General features: G+C 36.6%; 1 pseudogene; it reads left to right on the forward strand.

Annotated features, from left to right (window-relative positions):
- Positions 1-8,437, forward strand: part of LOC101614095 — a 65,958-nt pseudogene extending 57,521 nt beyond the window's left edge.
- Positions 8,438-21,490: the final 13,053 nt, after the last annotated feature.

The following is a 21,490-nucleotide window of genomic DNA, read 5'->3' on the forward strand; positions in this document are numbered from 1 at the left end:
TCATTACAGCTGAGGACATGTGCATAGTGATGCAGCCCACTATTGTGTGGAAGACTGCAGGACATTACCCATTTTATTTTCTCCAGGGATTGTTCTAACTCACATTCTGAACTTGGTACCACATGAACATTTCCTTTGATCTAGCAGCTCCTTCCTGTTGCAATCCCCTGAGTTTACATCTTTTCTTTGGTGTTTCAGGCCACTGGATTTAATTAAAGAGAACTGAGTTTCTCTTTGCTGGAAAACCTTGAGGAAAGGGCCTTACTTCTAATGACTTGGAAAATAGGGAATTAAATAAATCTGAGCCTGTAGCCGAAATCATTAGCATTGAGCTTGAGTGGTAGTTAGGACTGCGGGTAGAGAGAAATAAATGTTCCACAATAGAACAAAATCATAGCAAAGGGAAGTGACCTCTCTTTTCATTTACATACATAAAAATTCCTGCATTTCAGAAGAGGTGACAAGAAGACGATATCTTAATAGCATAGAAGTATCATGGATTGAGCTGTTTATAATTTACAACTGTAAAAAAGGTTTTCAGGAGTTTACTATATTTTTAAACTTTCTTTTTTGTGATATCAACTCTTCTTGGGTATATTCATATCTTTGCTAATGGATTTGTTACATTTGTTGTTGTTATTATTGTATTAGGTATAGAGTCATGGGCTTTATTCTGTTTTCACCCTGAAGAGTAACAGTAATTGCTGAAAGAAAGAAATTATTTCTTGAGGCCATCATGTGCCACCTTAAACGTTCAGTGTCATTTGTCCAGTTAATGCAGATGATTTCCAAAGCAGAGGGATGTGGTATGTTTTGACAACAGTTAATATTACCTACTTAATATCAGAGTTTAAATTCCAGTAAAAGTGTTCAGAATTTCAGTCTAGCCCTCATTTGAATTATTATAACACAAAAACTTAAGCAATCATGATTGGTTTTCACTTTTTAAAAAGATGACTCCCACTAACTAAAGCAAACTGTTTCAGAACTTCATACATCTTATTCCTGACATTGTCCAGTAATCACTCAAGAACCTTTCATAAAGAGTTTCAGGTCTCTTTTATAGACTCTGTTATTGATAACATGTGACAAAAAGACTTTCAGCTTTCACTAACATGCATTTGGTAACATTATGTCATGGACATTGTACAGTTTTATGCCCGGACTTTTTAGTTTTGGAAATCTAGTTCTTTGAATATTTTTAGGATTAGATTGCTAGTGTCTACCTGATCATGATTGGCCAGTTTGTCATTGAATACTTTCTGGTTATGGGCCTTAGACGGATAACAGGTATAAAAATAATTACATGTATAATACTGTGGATTTAGCTATGTTAGATACTTGGTTCTGACTGATACCTGCCTCCTGTGGACTAAAACTTGGCAGAAAATCCTAGCAAGCATGATCCTGCTAAACACATCCTTAGAAGCTAAATCAAAATGATTGAATCTGGAAAATACCGAGAGATTAATTTTTACAAATATTTAATTTTGCAGAAGTAGAAACTGAAGAACAGAAAGCAGGACGAGCTCACCCCAAGCCAATTAGTTGATGAGAGAGAAATTTGGAATTCATTTGTCTTCCAATGCTGACCATGTTGGAGTATTTAAGAATGTTTTAAATTATTATTTTGTATATGGAAACAAACACATGTAAACTACAAACAATCTCAGATTGAAACACTGCTGTAGAAATGCTTTTTCCCATATATCTGTTAACATCACAGATGCCTTTGTATTCCTTCCATCTATCTGTTAACATCACAACCATTCTTTTGATGATCAAAAGGACAAATAAATAACACATGCACAATACGGTCGGATAGCTTAGCTAGTTGCATCCTTCATGACTTTTCACAGATACTGACAATTTTAGGCCTCACTTTCATCAGGAGCAAAATAAGAGGTTGAGCTTCCTCCTAAAGGTATGCAAACTTAAATGCTAGGTTCAGCTTCATAAGCCTTACAGGGAGTATGCGGAAAGGACATACACATAATGGAGCCAAGCATCCTCTGAAATTAAAGGGCAAAAATGCTTTATTTTGGTCTCTCCTTTCTTGTGAAAACCCATTGTTTCCTTCCCTGTATTAATTATAGTTTATTTACTTTACATATTTGAAACACCTATGATGTCCATCGAAATGAATAACTGTGATATGAAAACTAAATCCTAGCTTTGACTATTACAGCTTGTGAGGATTCTGATTTGGACTGAACGTTGTATGTTTCCAAAATCTGATCTCCACATTGATACTTTCTAGGTGATCTGTTGTTGTACCTTAGATACACGTACATGCACACACACATACACACACACACACACACACACACACACACACACACACACACAAATGGACATAACAGGAAAAAAAAATCCTCTGTCTGCATGTCTCCCCAAATCTATCATTTTCTGAAACAAAGTAGGCAAACCATAAAATCCTCATCTACACTATTCTGTGATTTAACCAATTTATCCTGGTTAAGCAATAATGACGAGAAACAAAAGCAGAATAAACGTAAAGGAAAAAACTCATGACTTGGTAACAAATAATCTGCTACAATATCTTGCAAATAAACAAATTAACCAAATGCTTTTTTTCAGATAGGTTGCTCTTAATTTTTTTTTTTTTTCAAGATAGGGTTTCACTCTAGTTCAGGCTGACCTTGAATTCGTTATGTATTCTCAGGATGGCCTTGAACTCACAGAGATCCTCCTACCTCAGCATCCCAAGTGCTGGGATTAAAGGCATGTGCCACCATGCCCAGCATGTCTTTAAATATTTTTATAATTTATTTACTTATTAAAATATGTTAATGTCACTTGTGGAGACTTTGATTACCAATGCTGAGGGAGAGTTTCAAGCTACCAACCTGCATTTTGGGACACTAGTTACCCAATAAAACCCAAATATAATTTACTCCTGAAGAGAATTTTCCTCATTAACTTTTGAAATAAACAACACACACAAAGTAATTCATTCTTTTGTTGACTTCAGCCCAGCATTCTTACATGTTCATACTAAAAGTTCCATAAAGTTTATTTCAAGTAACAGGGGGGCTGAGAAAGCTGATTCCACTTATAGTTTGAGGTTCCTGCTTCTCTTGTCAAATATTTATACTTCCTATAAACAAACACAGATGTTTGAAAAAAAAAAAAGCTAACTAAAAACCTTGCCCTGTGAAAACAGGCAGCATATGGTAAGGGTTTTCAGTATGGGTTGGTTTGGAGTACACTAGAATGATGCAATTATTTAATGGTTTTGCAAAACAAATGCAAACATTCTTTGGCTTATATAAATAGTGAAGTTTTTACAAGTCATCTAAACTTTTCTACAATTAGAGAAATTACTGCATTTAGATAGATCTGACAGAGCTGTTTAAAAAGGCTAAAAACATATATGATGTCACTTAAGTACATTAACCAAATGTAATCAGCTGGATAAGAATCTTAACTAGCTATTTTACTATAATGTCAGTTAATGTATCATAACAAATGGGAATATTATCACTTACATTTATATATATACTTTACCACTGAAAGCTAATTGTTCATATAGGTAAAATTCTCTATTTTTTATAGGCCACAGAATGCTATGTGTAACAAAATTGCTTGATGATTCAAATCATTGGTTTCAGTTGGTTTGAGAAAAATGCAACATCTATATACTCCCATTCTCTTTGATGAGCTATTTTCTTACATGATGTTATAATATCTATTTCACAACTTTCTTAACTATATGGTACAAATGTATATAAAGTAAACATAATAAGTCTTTAATGGTTTTTGGAATACTTCACACCCTTTCCTGACATTTTCACATCACAGAAAGATACCATTATCTTTCCATTGAAGAGATAATCTCCACTGGGACAACCATGAGTATGTCATAGTAATATGTTGAGAAACCTAACCAATTTTTATCACTGAATACATCATTTCATAGTATAATAGAGGGAAAAGCACTGAGAAATAAGACTATTTGAATATTAAATGGTATTAGAATGAAGGAATTGAAAGTATGGTCTCTGTAATCAAATAAGCGAGGATTTATCTTTTGGTCCTTCTTACTTTTTAGATATATAACTTTAGATGTGTATGCAAGTTCCCTGAATTTCAATTCTTAATTTTACCATGAAAAAAATATGTTTCATAAACATCAGAAGAGTTAGAAACAATATATGCATAATACATTCCATTCAGTAGATCCCACACAAGATGGAACATTTACCTTTATGTTCCTTGGTAGAGAACTTCAGTATTGTGCTATTTTACAAGGAAATTTAAAGAACTGGCTACTTCTAACTTCTCAAAGCATCCTCAAGTGCTTTACAAAGACATAAGAAAAGCAAAATTGCTTATTGTGTGCTTTTGGTTCCCTTTTATGTCTGCTTGAAAAGACTGTGATTTGAGAGAAAGCAGAAAAGTATGACTAAAATCAGAGTGGAAGTAAGAAAAATAAGCAGATGAAATCAAATTACATTGAAATAATTCCCATTAAAAGATTGTGTCTCTTAAGCTCCATGTAAACCATGATATATAGATGGGAAATGCCTGTAAAGCTTAATATGAATATTTTGAAGTTCATTCTGGTATTTATAAGAAAGATATTAGGCCAGGCGTGATGGCACAAGCTTTTAATCCCAGCACTTGGGAGGCAGAGGTAGGAGGATCGCCATGAGTTCAAGGCCACCCTGAGACTACATAGTGAATTCCAGGTCAGTCTGAGCTTGAGTGAGACCCTACCTCAAAAAAGAAAGAAAGAAAGAAAGAAAGAAAGAAAGAAAGAAAGAAAGAAGGAAGGAAGGAAGGAAGGAAGGAAGGAAGGAAGGAAGGAAGGAAGGAAGGAAGGAAGGAGAGAGAGAGAGAGAGAGAGAGAGAGAGAGAGGAGAGAGAGAGAGAAAGAAAGAAAGAAAGAAAGAAAGAAAGAAAGAAAGAAAGAAAGAGAGAGAGAAATTGATTTTTATCAATGCCATAAATAGAAGTCAAAAATAATCTTTTAATTTTTTTTTTCAAGGTAAGGTCTCACTCTAGCCCAGCCTGACTGGAACTCACTGTGTAGTCCCAGGCTAGCCTTAAACTCACAGCAGTCCTCCTACTTCTGCCTCCTGAGTGCTTGACAAAAATCATCTTTTAATAAGGGGACTTCATGTAATTTTTTGTTATTGTTGGACAATGGTTATTAAGAATGATGGTTAATATTAATCTATCTGTTTCTCTATAAATTCTATTTATTTTTACCCTGTGCAAGATGTCCTTAAAGCATATGTGTTGTTCAGGTTGGTGCCATGGCCATTCCCAACAGGATGACTAACTTAAAATGCCAAACAATACTAAGTGTTGACAGATTTGGAGATAAAAGGAAATTTCTAGTTTGCTGGTGGGGATGGAAAACGATATGGCCACAGTAAAAAGGACATTTTAAGTTCCTCAAAAGTCAAACAGGAAACTGGTTCAGGCCCAGGCTTTCCTTTAATGCTTAAAAAGAGAGATAGACAGACAGACACTGAGAGAAGAAAATCTGGAGACACAGAAGGGGGCTCAAGAAAGAAAAGTTTTGGATGGGATCATGTGGAAATCACCCCGCAAGGCTCGGCGGCCAGAGCAGGCTCGGCGCTTCCAGCCCAGTGCCGCCGCCCCTGGCAGGGCTGAGACCGCTTTCCCAGTGCCAGTGCCATCGCGAGTGAGCCCTCACCCTGGAAGCCCAGGGCACGTCCTCAGCCTCCTCCTGCTCACATCCGCCCAGAGACCCAGCGCTCTCGGGCTGAGGCCAACCCCTGTGGCAAGTTCCAGTTCTCCAGGGTCAAGGAGCAGATCAGAGTTCAGGATGCCCAGCATGAGTTATTACTGTGTCCACCAGTGGGAGTATTATCCACAGCTGGATATTTCCTCAGGCTTACCCAAGAAATAGTGTTAGTTTGGAGATTAGTAGCAGAAAAAAAAAAAAAAGTGTGGATGCAGCTTACATTTAATGAAAAGCTAAGGCTGGAAGACCCTGAAGATGCTATATGCAAGTGTGATTAGTGTGATTTTGTACAAGTTGAGGAACCCAGTGACGGAACTGTTAGGACCCTGGCATGGCTCTGGAGCTGTGCCAGGAAAACAGATTTCTACAGGAAATTGAATCAGGATAAGATCTGCATGAGATGAGTGTTTTCCTTCTGAACCCCGGTTCTGCATCCACTACAACATCGTAATGCCACAAGTCACAGAAGCTGTGAGCCCTTCAATGCTGCCCCCTTAGGCCTCACCACTTGGCCTGCTTGATAAGGCAGTGACTGCTTTCAGCACCTTGGAGGATCCCATTAGCTATCTTGAGCCTGACAGGCGGCAACTGGACTTCAGAGATCTGTACAGGCCCAACCTGGCAGCATCTGAGCAAAGCTTTGGCATTTGGAAGAAAATGCAGAGTGCCGGACTTTAACCTTCTCAAAGAGGAAGTACGACGGTGCAGCTGCCCACCTCTCAACTTCTCGGTGTCCATACGGGAGGAGCTAAGGAGAACTGATGCGGTTTTTCTGGCCAGGCTGTCTCTTGGTTAAGTGCTGTGGTGGCACCTGTGCCTGTTGTCGCCACAATTGCAATGAATGTCAGTGTGTCCCCAGCAAAGCAACGAAAAAAAAATATCCTGAGGTCCTTCACTTGAGACCAAAGATAGAAGTCCGAGGATTGCCTACGTCTCTTACCCATGTGGCCCTGGAAGACCACAGGGTGGGTGAGTATGTGTGCAGAAGGAACTCGGGAGGTAGTGCATCCCCCGCCCCCTGCCTCCCCCGTGTCCATCCCCCATTCCCCCAGCTATGGTGTGCAGCTGCTGGTTACATTAGAGACCTTCTGCATTATCTCCATCCAAAATCTCAGTTTATTTGCTCAAAGACCTTTCATCTGCAGTGTGTTCTGAAAGAAGAGACACCACATGGAGAGAGGAGGAATGTGCATCAGGACTTTTCAGAGGGGACACCCAAAGACAGGAGAGGTCTGCAATCATGGACAAAAGCAAAATGTTTGCAGATCATTAGCTGGCTCCATAGTGCCCGTGTTCCTCTTCTGATAATGAAATTCTCTATTTCTTCTGTGTCAATATGACTTAGGTGATGTCAGAAGAAGGAGAAAAAAAAAACAGAAAAGTAAGCACATGATGGTGAACATCACAGAAAAAAAAAATGGACTTTTATTCCTCTTATATTTGCAGATATAAATCAGAATTGCCATGTCCTACAAACTTGGCTTTTAAAGAGGAACTATGTTGCTATGAATTACACTGGTGCTGTGCTGATAGGAAAGACTGGATTTTCCATGCTCATTAAAATGCTTGTCATTTACAAAGAGAACTACTTCATAGTTTGGAGAAAGCAAACCTGAAAAGAGAGAGGGAGAGAGAGGCCTTCTCTTTGCTTACCTCTGAGGTGGTTGATGTTTTATTGTGTACATTTTTATATTCTGCTTTTGACTTTATAACTTGGCTTTTCTAATCTTGTTAAATATATGTACTTTTACCAAAGGTATTTAATATTCTTTTTATGACAACCTAAATCAACTATTTTTAGCTTGGTAAATATTTTTTTCTAAGCAGAATTTTTATAGCCAGAGAGGCAAAGATGTTATTAAATATTGTTTCTCTGAAAAAAAAGACATGTATTTCCTTATGTATGGTGAAAATTTTGCATAAAAGAATCTGCATTTTAAACGTGGGAGGTGGGGAAGAAATAGGATTGGTTTCAAGTCATGAAGACTTTTTGAAAGTAATTTAATTTTCATCAATTCCACTTGTCATTCAGATCAAGTCATTCCTAACCTAACACTCTGTGGGGAATATAAGCCTAGCTCAATAGAAAGTAAACTGCCTCAATGCAAAAGGCATGAAGGCTTCCTGACTGCATGCTGTGTCACAGTGTACTGTTAGGATACATCCTATTTATTGAGATGCTAGGGTTTTATTAACATTAAGCTCTGCTCTGTACACTTGAATAATACATGGATATTTTTATGTATAGAAGAATACCTTTTGTCATCTTTAGCAAGTGAAAAAATCAGTATAATATTTTGCTTATAAAATACATAATATCATGCCTAAGTTATATGAGGACTATTTGAATTACAAATGTCGTGGATCATCAAATAAAATAATATGGCTATTTGGGGGAGAAAAAAAAGTTAAACAGGATTAACATGGACCAATTCCATTCCTAGGCATACCATGAAGAATAAAGAAAAATATATCAATACAAAATGTGTACATAAATGTTCCTAGTATCACTACACATGATAATGATAAATTGTCCAAGAGTACAACCAAATGTCTATCAAGTGATGAGTGTCTGACAAAATATGTTATATCCACTCTATAGAATATTACCCAATGGCTAGAAAAATGCCGATTCGTTTTGCAATGTACAAGGACTTTGAAAACACCGTGCTTGTTGAAAAACACCAGACATAAAAGACCACATATTCCAAATTTATGAATACTCAAAATAAGTAAATATACAAAGTACATTAATGTTTGCCAGGGAAAAATGTTTGCCAATAGGTAGAGAGGACAAAAACTTAATTCCTCCTCAATAAAATAGTCTTCCTAAAATGGGTAGACAACAATGCAAAAAAGCCAACAAAAGCCAGAAAACTGAGACAACTACTCCTGGATTCCTGGTCCTACAGTGGAAGCTTCCAATGAAATAATAGAGAAAGCAACAGAAATTCATTCCCAAAATGAAAATACAACAACCAATGACATCCTAATTTAAAAATAAATACTGAACTTAAAGCAAACTATCAAAGAACCAAAAATTATATCAATGAAATTGAATAGAATCATCTCCTAGAGAATTCAGCTTTAGAAAGTAGGCTTAACCTGATGAAGAAACATTAGAACACTCAAAAAGATGTGAATAAATTGAAGGTTAAGTCAAGAAATGAAAATCTCAACAATGATTAGTCTTAATGAAGACTTGATCAAATGCAAGAATGAACTATGGGAAGAATCAAGAAAAACAGAACTCAAAATTATACCTCAAAAAAGAGATGGACATGATGCAAAACAGCACAAACAGAAAACAAAAATCAAGTAGAAATTATACAAACCTCTCTAGAACCACTCACCAACAGAGTTACTCATGTGGAAGACAGAACTTATGACCTGGAAGATAAGACAGAAGAAATAGATCAAGAGGCCAAAAACTTTGCTAAGTTCAAAAAAATCAAGTGAACAGAATTCAAGGGAACCATGGGACACCCTAAAATGACCAAACATCCAGATCATGGGTATACCTGAAGGAGAAGAAATCCAGGCCAGAGATATAAAGACCATATTCAACAAAATTATTGGAGAAAATTTCCCCAAAATCTCAAAAGAGAGGCTAATCTAGACACAAGAAGCCCACAGAACACCAAACAGATAGGACCAAAGAAGAAACTCTCCAAGACACACCATAGTTAAAACTCTTAAGAACAAAAAACAAAGAAAGAGTGTTAAAAGCAGAAAGACAGAAGCAATTCAAAACATACAAAGGCAATCCTGTCAGAATTATGTCAGATTTCTCAATGGAAACCATGAAAGCCAGAAGGGCCTGGAATGGAACACTTCAAAGTCTGAAAAACTATGACTTCCAACCCAAGCTACTTTACCAAGCTGAAGTATTCCTTATAGTAGATGGTGAAAGAAAAACTTTCCATGAAAAAATTCAACTCTAAGATTATATGATTACAAAGCCAAACCTACAGAGAATACTGAAGGGAATGCTCCACACAGAACAGTCAAGCAACTAATCTTAAGAGCCATCAAGAAGAAGATCACAATAACCAAAATAGACCAGCCTCAAAACAGTACATAACACAAGAAAGCACCAAACCCCATAAAACACTTCATCATGTCAGGGATTAATTCAAACCTCACAGTAAGTATCACAAGACACAAGTTATCAGGATGGATCCAAAAACTGGACCCTTCTATCTGCTGTTTTCAAGAAACCCACCTCACCAGTTAAGATAGACACCTCCTCAGGGTATAAGGATGGAAAATGACATTCCAAACAAATGGAAATTTAAAAAAAGTAGTTGTTGCTATATATTAGTAATCTGATAAAAATAGACTTAAAAAAGTAATCAAAAAGAACAAAGAGGACCACTTCCTACCCATCAAGGGAATGATCCAACAGGAGCACATCACAATCATAAATAATCAAGATTAGTGCAAAAATTAATGAACTGGAAACTAAGAAGACAATTTTTAAAATCTATGAAACAAAGAGATGGTTATTTGAAAAAAAAAAATAAACAAGATTGACAAACCCCTGTCCAAATTGGTCAAACAAAAAGAAGAAAAAGGAGGAGAAGGAGGAGGAGGAGAAAGAGGAGGAAGAGGAGGAGAAGAAGTCTCAAGTTAACAAAATCAGAAAAGAAAAAGTCGAGATCACAACAAACATCAATGAAATTGGAAGAATCATTGGGACATACTTCCAAAATCTCTACTCCACAAAATTAAATAATCTGGAAGAAATGGATGAATACCTTGACACTTACCACCTACCAAAACTAAACTCAGAGCAGACTAATTTCCTAAACAAACCTTTCACATCCATGGAGTTTGAAAAGATAATTTAAAAAACCTCCCCCAAAGCAAAGTCATTTAATTCTCTCTAAATCAATAATTGTTTCCCATTTAACTGGGGCTGACTTCATTCTCCACTGCAGAATCTGCTTCTCTTTTGCAAAAGGGAGCTGGATCTGAAGAGATAAATGACCCAGTGTACTCCAACTGGCCCAGCTGAAACAAGAGAGAAATTGGGGAAATGAGCTAGAGAGCTGCTTTCTCCATCAATCTGATAACAGCACAAGGGTGAAGGAGATAGACACTGAGGACAATCAACACCTACCAAACCAGAGATCCAGAGGCTCCTGAGTGCCAATCACGAAGTAAATGCTCCAGCATGGGTCATGGAGTTTTGCCAAAGAGAGGGCAGAAAGACTGTGAGAGCCACAAGTTGGGACATTTTGCGTAGAGACATTCCCTCTCCCCCAGAACTGATTGCTGCCCCCATAATGCATGTCCCACAATCCCCATTGGATTGACCTGCTTCCCGAGTGAGAAAGGCCTCTTCAGAAAAGAGGCAAGGAAACGGGAAAGGATGGTACCAATATATGTTGTTTACATACAAAATATCTCCATATCTAATTTTAAAAAGTGACAACAGCACTCCTAGAGGGAAATCAACATAAATATGTAGAGGATAAGCTGCTGGGCACAGCATATCCATTTAACTAAACAACAGTATAGCCTTCCTCCTGGCCCATGACCTTCCAAGCCCATAGACTTTTGACTAAGTTTACAGTACTAGGCATGAATTCCTTTCAGGGGAACAGATGTTATATCCAAACACAGACCAGTTGATTGCCCTCATCATGCTCATGCCACTATTGCACCAGCGGCCACAGCATGCCTGGCTGGTTGGTTGTGTAGTTCACAGAATTTACTATTGGGTAAGACTGCTGATGGCTTCTCTGCCCTGGCAGGCTGCATTGTTCTTTCTAGCACCTATGTTAGCTAGCCATCAGGGAAAAGGCTTATATGGATCAGTCCCTGCTTGATTTCTCAGTGTCCTGCAATGGAAGCTAATGGTCTCCTCAGCAGTAGGGTCTTAATGCTCATATTCTTTTGTGCATTTTCAAAATGATGATAATATTCTTGAGTTAAATCATCCTAATGACTGCACAGTGTCAATGTAATGCAACTGCCAAATTATGTACTTTACAAGGATGATTTTATGTACATGAATTATATCTCAAAAATATATGTGTAGCGTTTTAAATATTTGCAGCATGTTACATTTTTAGACAATATGATCAAATGGAATTATATCTTACTGTTGTAACTGGTATAAGTATAGGATTAGAGAGATTCAGTGAGCAGTGGTCAAAAAACAAAATTGCAGATAAATTAAAAATTGATCAGTCAGTCGTGAAGAAATCAAGTTATCTATTGAATATATCTTTACTTAGTTGGTCCTAGAATTCTTAAGAATTCTTTACTGAAATCAAGTCATTGGGTATTTAATGTATTTAATGAGAAATTTATTTTCTTAAGATTAACAACAGGTGCACCTTTGTGTATTAGAATAAAGTCAATTCCATACATATCCCAATTGAAGTCTGGTTCATCATGGTAAGTTTCATATAGTTATTATAACTGTATACAGGGAATTAGAATGTGATATTCTGTCACATTTACAGTTTGAATTATGAATATGCTATTGGGCAACAAATTTCTGTCACTATTCTGGCCTTCCTCCTTTTTCTCTTGTGTGTGTGTGTGTGTGTGTGTGTGTGTGTGTGTGTGATGTGCACATATCACAGCACACATGTGGAGGGCTGAGGACAGCCTTAGAGTGTTTATCTTCTCCTTGCACCTCTCTTGAGACAGCATCCTCTTTGGATTTGCAGGTTCATGTGCACCAGTCTAGCTGGCCCATGAGCTTCCAGATTCTCTGGCTGTGCCTTTCATTGCCATAGGTGAGTTTGGGTCACACATTTTGTATCCAGCTTTATTAGGGTGTTGGGAATTGAACTCGTGCTGGGTTACAGGCTTGCAAGCAAGTGCCTTCAGCTGCTGAACCATCTCCACAGTGCCCTTCCTCCTTTATAAATGAGGAATCTTACTAAAGCCATGTAGTATTTTATGTATGACTAATTGTTTGAATTACCAGTAAGAGAGATGTCATACTTTCTGTTTTTCTTCTTTCTCAAAAGCATATATAACATGCTGGTAGTAGCCAAGAGATGATGGGAAACAAAATTATCAAGGTGAAGTGAGAGCAGTACTATATAATCTGATTTTATAATTTAAAATGTAAAGCATTCAGGAGAAGATCTGACAAGATTCTCAGATACCAAGAAATGTTTGAAAGGAAAGGAAATGCAAAAGAGGTGACAAAGAGAGGAGAGGATCCCAGTGGAAAGCAGGGGAGGGAAACAGAAGCAGAAGATAAGGTACAGCAGGGCAGAGAAGACACAGCGTGTGCTTCCTGTGTTGTTGGGTGCTGAAGTGCTGTGGGAAGGGGTGTGACTACAGAGTAGGTGTTGGGACTTTGTTGGCATTTCTACTATGCAATAAGTAAGGTGGTGCAATTGATCATGAGCTCTTTATTTTTTTTTTCATTTTTAATTTTTATTATTTATTTATTTGAGAAAGAGAGAGAGAGGCAAATAGATAGTGAGAATTGGTGCTCCAGGACATTCAGCCGCTGCAAACAAACTCCAGAAGCATGCGCCACCTTGTGCATCTGGCTTATGTGGATTCTGGGGGACTAAACCTGAGTCCTTTGGCATTGCAGATGAGTGCCTTATCTGCTAATCCATCCCTCCAGCCCCATGAGTTCTTCATTTTTAAGGAAGGATTACTTTGAGAGCCATACATATTATGAAACTTATCAGTAATACAACTTAAGAAAACACTGAAATTTCAAGAGGTCACACATTCTCTGAGGTCCATCCTACTGTTGACAAGTTTGAGTTTATAAAGTTCTTGGTTAAATGCCATCAATACACCCCTATGTATATATGGAAATGAATTGTGCTATTTTCTTTGCTGGTCTTTTCTTGAAGTGAGTAAACTCTCATTACAATACAACTGAACACTACAGTTCCTGTTTTTCATCCACTTTCAAGAATTCAAAAAAAGCCAGGCTGGAGAGATGGCTTAGTGGTTAAGCACTTGCCTGTGAAGCCTAAGGACCCCAGTTCAAGGCTCAATTCCCCAGGACCCACGTTAGCCAGATGCACAAGGGGGCACAATCGTCTTGAGTTTGTTTGCAGTGACTGGAGGCCCTGGCGCACCCATTCTTGTTCTCTATTTACATCTTTCTTTCTCTGTCTGTCGCTCTCAAATAAATAAATAAATAAATAAATAAATAAATGGAAAAAAGAATTCAAAAAATATCCAAAGTCGCTTTTGTAGAGGAAATGCATGTTACTGGTTATGTGAAAATTTGGCATAATTTATGCATACAGTGCTTTAGCTTCCTCACTGAAAAGTCACCTGTGACTCCTAGGTCACTCTATTCCAATGCAGCAAAGACCCTGATATGAGATGGAAGATTCCCTGAACACTTAGCTTGTAAGTATCTGTAAGCAATAGTGCCCTTTGTGTATTCTCAATAAACATGAGTTATTAGTGAAACATATGCTTGTCTTTGACTCATTGTAATTTACACTGTGACGTGTTTGATCACCTATCTCTGCCATTGCAAGTAAGGCCACTATCCTGACATCATCTTCCAGGAACACGACCTTCATTTTAGGCACAGAGACTGACATAAAGGATTGTGCATATCACTCATTTTGTTTATAATATTATCAATTTTCAGACAGTTGTTTAGGCCTTCAACAGCATTGTATATCATGCTAAATAAGGAAGATGGCTCAACATATAAAGAGCTCAAGATGTTTGCTTGCAAAAATGTGAGTTCAATTTCATTCTATCTACAAAAAGCCAGACTCACAAAGTGGTCCATACATCTGAAGTTCATTTACAGTGGCAAGAGGCATGTACATTTGTTATCCTTTCCTCCCTCTCTCTCCCTCTCAAATAAATGAATAAAAACATTACAAATATGGATACTTTACTATGTTTTTATAACTTGTGTGCAAACTATTACCTTAAATACAGTCAATGAGTAAAAATAAAAAGAATTGTTTATGGACTTATGCTTGGTTTTTCTTGAGCTGGTCACTTCTCCATACCACCACCGTCTCAGTGTAAATAAATGAATGATTTACGTATATCAAAATAAATTAATCCCCAAATATAATTTTCAATAGAAAAAATTAGGCAGAAAAATGTCCAATAGGAAACTTTTTTAATAGCTTGGATATTGATAGTTTACAAAGGTCCATGTGTTAAAGGCTTGGTCTCCAGGGTGTGGTACAATTGGGAGGTGTTGGAACATTTAGGAGATAGAGCCAGGTGGAAGGATAATAGGTAACTGAAGCATGCAATTGAAGGGGATATGGAGGGACTGTACCCTTGTCTCAGCCCTCTTTGCTTCCTGGCAAGCATAAGGAACATAGACCTCTTCTGTCTCATCCTCCCGTCATGATGTGCCCTTCCATCAAAGGACAAAACAATAGGGACTAATGACTTTATTCCATCCATGTATATCTCAAAGTTGAACTTATGCAGAATAGAGTAATATGATGCATGACAGCATGCAAACTGAGCTCTAAAATCCATTCACATTTGACATATTTATATGGCAGATGTATTGATAAATAAAATATCACAGATAAAATTGAAATGCATGATACATTTCTGCATTATTCACACAGTTCAGACCACAAGCTGACACCTCGGAAACCTCTGAGCCAGAATCAATGCTTCCTCCTTTGAAATTTATGGTCCAAAGTATGTTGTCACAGTAACAGAAAAACGAATGGTATAAGCTTATTAGCTTAGAATTATTTAGAGCAATAGGATCTTTTATGTGAGGTCAATAAATATATTTAATGAGTTAAAGGAAATGTATGATGATAATAAATAACACCTTAAGGATGGATGATCTGGAAGAAATGACAAAAGAGGGAGGGAGGTAGGGAGAAAGGGACAGAGAGAAAACAACCATAAAGAAATTTTCTAATCATATTCTATTTTTATTGTGAAGTTTATGAATATTTATTTCATTACTCATTAGCTTTTTCTTTCTAAAATACTTTGTGATAATTTAATTTTTTCTGAACCTTTCATATTTTTATGTAGTGTAATAGATATTCTATTTTTCTTTTTATTTCATTTATTTTCACATTATGAGTGGGCCAAGAATTTATGTTGTTAATTGGTGAACTAATGATATTATTTACGTGTGGACAATCATTAGCATTCCTTATTAAACAGTTTGTGTAATTTTCAAAGTCATCTTTTTTCCTATATATGTTTTCATCCACAGATGCTTCTATGTCATGCATTTGTGCTGCTTTTGCCACCATTTCTATAAATCAAGACAGTCTTAATTACGTTATAATTGGTCTATCTGCGTATAAGAGCATGTTGGCACTCAGAACTCACTCAGGAGGCTGAGGTAGGAGGATCACTGTGAATTCAAGGCCAGCCTGAGACTACATAGTGAATTTCAGGTCAGCCTGAGCTACAGTGAAACCCTGCCTCACAAACCCAAGCCAAAAAAAAAAGTAATATGTTTAAACTCCACTGGAACACTGTATATCCACACAGCTGTTTTTGTAAGTTTGAATGGGAGTTTCAAACTGTATGTTCCCCAACTAGTTCAGTTTGTTACATGAAATTTCATAGGAAGAGAAGGAATTCAAGACCCATACCACTGAGGAAGAAATTCTGACAACTTATGATTACTATTCTTCTACACACAATCTACATAGCTTCTCTGTCATTCCTATTGTATTATGCCTCTCCCTCTCTTTTGCTCCCTCCATCCTTTTTTACTTCTAAACCACAACTTTACAGAGCCTTAATAATCTGTAAAATTGTAGACCCTTACAATGTCCCAACTTTCCCCTTCCACCTATTTTCTTTTCTCTTTTTTTTTTTTGAATTTTAGTTGATTTCATACTAATCGTTATATTTACTCCACTTAACCTTAATAACATTTTAGTATATGTTACTATTCTTATTTCTATGTCCCCACCAATTTATTGAAGCAAAAGTTATGACTGTTTTAACCAGCTATTACACTATTTGAGTGGTGAGTTTATCCATCACTTGTGTTTCATTTTGCAGTAGATATTATATTTTCAGAGTAGTGAATGGGATTTCACCTGGTTCCCTAAACATGTGGACTGAGGGTTTAGATAAAGAACTATTTATCTCACCGTACTACACCCAGATCCCTTGAACATGCAAGTACTTCAACCGAAAGAATACAGCTGATTAAAAAATACAGATATACAAAATCTAGAAATAGATTTCTAGAAATCCTAGAAACACAAGAAACAAAAAAGTAATATAACCCCTCTCTAACATTGGTGTTAGTTCTTTAAAAGAGTGGTAGAATTCAGCAGTGAATCCACCTGGATCTCACTTTTTATATGTGGGGATATTCTTATTACTATTTCATGCTTGTTGCTTGTTAGAGAACAATTAAAGTTGGTTACCTCATCATTATTTAAATTGTGTCACATACATATAGAAATTCAGTCACTTCTTTGAGTTGTTTCCAACTATTAGCATCTAAGTATAAAGGTATTTCCTAATGATTTTCTAAATTTCCTTATATTTGTTGTACTGTCTGCAATTTCATCTCTAATTTTATTAATTTTGGGCTGTCTTCCTTTAGCGAGGTTGGCTAAGGCCTTGTTTCCCTAGTTCATCTTTTCAAGAAACCAACTTTTGCTCTCATTGATTCTTTGTATTTTTTTCATTTCCATCCCATTAATTTCTGTCCTGATTTTAATTATTCCATAAAATAGGAAAGGCATGCTATGAAACTGATGCCAAAAGCCAAAAAAAGACACACACACACACAAATAAAATTATAGACGAATCTCTCTGATGAACATACATGCAAAAAACTCAATAAAATGCTTGCAAAAGAAATTCAAGAACATATCACAAAGATTATTCATCATGATCCTGTTGGCTTCATTCCAGAGATGTAGGGATGGTTCAACATATGCAAATAAGTAATAAATGTTTTTCATCACATAAATGGACTCAGGGATGGAAATCACATGATCATCTTACTATAAACAGAAAGGGTTTTGACAAAATCCAACATGCTATCATTAAAAAGTCCTCACCAAAGCCAGACATGGTGGTGCACACCTTGAATCCCAGTACTCAGAAGCCAAAGGTAGGAGGGTCACTGTGAATTTAAGGCAAGTTTGGAACTACAGGGTGACTTTCAGGTCAGCCTGGGTGTTGTAGATTGATTCAGGTGTCCCCCATAAACATAGGTGTTCTGAATGCTAGGTTCCCAGCTCATGGAGATTTGGGAATTAACACCTCCTGAAGGGAGTGTATTGTTGGGGGCGGGCTTATGGATGTTATAGCCACTTTCCCCATTCCAGTGTTTAGCACACTCTCCTGTTGCTATGGTCCACCTTATGTTGGCCAGGAGGTGATGTCCACCCTCTGTTCATGCCATCATTTTCCCTGCCATTGTGGAGCTTCCTGTAAGCCAAAATAAACCTCTTTTTTTCCCAGAAGCTGCTCTTGGTTGGGTGATTTCTACCAGCAATGCGAACCAGACTGCAACACTGGGCTAGACTGAGACCCTGCCTCAAAAAAAAAAAAAAAAAAAAAAAAAGCTATGCTAAAAAGATTTCATCAAAGGATAGAAATGCAAGGAGCATATCTCACTATAATAAACTGTATATGTGACAAGCTCAAAGAAAACATCATACTACATAGAGAAAACCTCAAAACATATCCACTTAAAATAATTTTTTTCTGCTCTTGTTCAGAATAGAGATTAAAGTCTAAGCTAGAGCAATGTGACGGGAGAAATAAAGAGGAGTACAAGCAAAAAGGAAGAAGCCAAAGCGCCTGTATTTGAAAATGATGTGATTTTATACATAGAAGACCCTACAGGTGTCCCAAGAAAGATCTTAGAGCACTTGCATCAAAGTGATGGGATACAGAACTAATGTACAGAATTCAGTCACCTGCCTACGTTTAAATAAGAAAAGGAAAAAAAAAAGAAAAGAAACATCCTAAGAAAGAAATGAGAAAAACCCATTTACAACAGCCTCAAGAAATAAAACAAAATACCTCAAAACAAGAATTAGAGTCATTTAGAAATCAAAAACAAATGGTGGTGAGGGTGTGAACAAATGAGAACCCTGACACACTGCAGGCATCTAGCTTCTCTTACGGAAATCAGTGTGGAGGTTCCTTACAAAACTGAAAATAGCTCTAACATATGACCCAGCTATACCATTCCTGAGTATTTGCCCAAAGGATTCTGTCAAAATATTATAGAAGTGCATATCATTGTTCATTGTGGCACCATTCACAATAGTTAAGTTATGGAGCCTTCACAGAGGAATAGATAATGAAAATGGAATTCAGTTCAGCCATCAAGAAGAACAAAATATGTTACTTACAGAGAAATGGATGCAACTGTGGTTAATCATATTAAACAAATTATGTCAGTCTCAGAAAGAAAAACATTGCTTGTTTTCTCCTATTTGTGGATCCCAGATTTTACAGATATGTGCATATGTAATGTGAAAATGTAAGTGAATCTATCTAAGGAATTAAACAGACCCATAGGGTTGGGAGAAAATAGCAGCCAATTAAAGGAACAGTAAGGGTCTATTGGGGGGGGGTGTATGCTTCAAGTACATTGTGTCCTTGTATGAAAATGTCTTTATGTAATTTAGTACCATCTACCATTAAGTTATACCATGTACAATTAATTTTTACCAACTATTCCCCTCCCCAGAGAATAAAGGACTAAACTGGACTATGTCTTTGGTCTGAACACCCCAACAAAGAGCATCCCATATTTCTATCAATAATAACTGTATAAATCTACACTAAGAAGTACTTATCCACCAGAATAACATATAGAGTTAATAAAAAATGATAGGAAAAGGAAAGGGAGCTTTCTCTTTCTGGGTTGAATATGCAAAGATATCATCTCCTTCATTTACTATTTCAGTGTATATTCCATTTCTCTTCTTTATGCCAGATGCGTGGTAGAGAGTATGAGAGGCCCTCTGGTCCTTGTCAGAGTTGTAGAAATCACAAGGGGAACTAACAGTGAGGAGACCAATGCTATCCCTGACTAACCTCTCTTCTGTCACCACAGAGCTTGAAGGCTCTGGTTTTTAGGACTACACAAATTTTTACAACTCTAAAAGTTTCAATGTATATCCTCTGTTGTTCCTGGTGTTTGGAATGCACCTGTAAATTAAAATAACATACCTCATGTAATAAACATGACATGTATATGACTCATGTTCAATAGAGCAAGTATTAATTAGCTGAAGAAGCACATTTTGCCTGTTTGTACACAGAAATAGTCAGGTCTTGGAAAATGTAGAAAATCATCATCAATATTCTGAGAATTAAAGATTTTCTATGTAATTATTTCCTATCTATTTTTTTTTGGCTTTGATGAGGGAGTCAACATGAGGGATTGTATATGAAATGCAATAAAATAAAAGGACTTAAATTTGTATCAGCCTTTCTCACTTGTAATAACTGTATTGATTTGGGAAATTTACTTAAATTTTGAGCCTTTGCTTCCTTTCAATAATATGAAGCTAATAATCCTTCTTTTCATGGTTGTTGTGGCAATTGGGAATAAATTTATTATTTATATATTTATTTAAATTATGAGGTACTAAATAAATGCTTACTACCCTTGTTATTTATGATTTTAATCATTTTTGTTAGACAGAATCTCATGTATCTGAGACTGGCCTTCAACTCATATAGCCAAGGATGACCTTGAACTTCTGATCCTCATGCTTCCACCTCTGAGTGATGGGATTCCAGGTTTACAAATAGGATTATGGACAATGGATGTTGATTAGTTGCTTATGAAATTTTAAAATCTGACAATAGAGAATATTTTTGTAAGTTTCCAGATTTATCATAGCTCTCTTCCTTAGAAATATAAGTGCATAAACAAAAGAAAATTTCTGATGAATTCTCTTAATTTCAGATGAAATCATGTATTCTTCATTATGGTTACTTTAAGGCCACTCAGTATCTAGGAGAAGGTACTAACAAGGTTTGAAGTACACAGAACATTTTTCTGTTAGGGCTTTCTACTGTAGCAAGGACATGTGATAGTCTTTATACTTGCCCTTTAAGTAGTATTAGAATTACTATTATCCCCACAGTGAATCTATGTAATCTGTTGAATCTTCTTCCATTAAGAACAATAAAGCATTTTCTAAAAATTAGTATAGGAATTCTTTACAGCATTGTATAAGATGTGCACTTGGAATAGTTTATATATTTGTGATGACTGAAATTGAGATCTTTAAGAAGATTGATGGCAACTCTTTACTGTATGTGTGAATACACAGTAATTTAGACACCCAGAGGCTCAGGAGAGGTTAGGTTTGATGCAAGAAAAATGTGGATTTGGAAACTAGAGTGTAATTGTAATTGGTTCCTTCTGAATCCTTGAAAAGTTAGCCATTTATAGCTTGATTTTAAACATAATTAATCAATTATATTTCTGTTGAGAATAAGAGCAAATATAGCATTTTTCTTCCATGCTATAACATGTCCATGAAACAAAGACAAGGGGAGTCACGCCAGGATGAGGACTGCTCCTTGCCGAAACATTCCAGTGGATATTAGCATGTGAGCAATCCCTCAGGCTAGTGAAGATACAGAAATGGCCTCAATGATAAACCTTCTCTTCAAGTTATGGGTCACCATGACTCACCGCCGGCCTCCTCTTCAAGTCCTGCAATCACTTCAGTACTTTGCCTCCTTCTCCATCCTGAAGTGTCACTGTGGAGATAAACATGGGGTGTGCTAAGTATCAGTTAAGTTGGTTCTGCT

Source organism: Jaculus jaculus, chromosome 2 (genome assembly GCF_020740685.1).
Source record: "Jaculus jaculus isolate mJacJac1 chromosome 2, mJacJac1.mat.Y.cur, whole genome shotgun sequence".
Taxonomy (NCBI): domain Eukaryota; kingdom Metazoa; phylum Chordata; class Mammalia; order Rodentia; family Dipodidae; genus Jaculus; species Jaculus jaculus.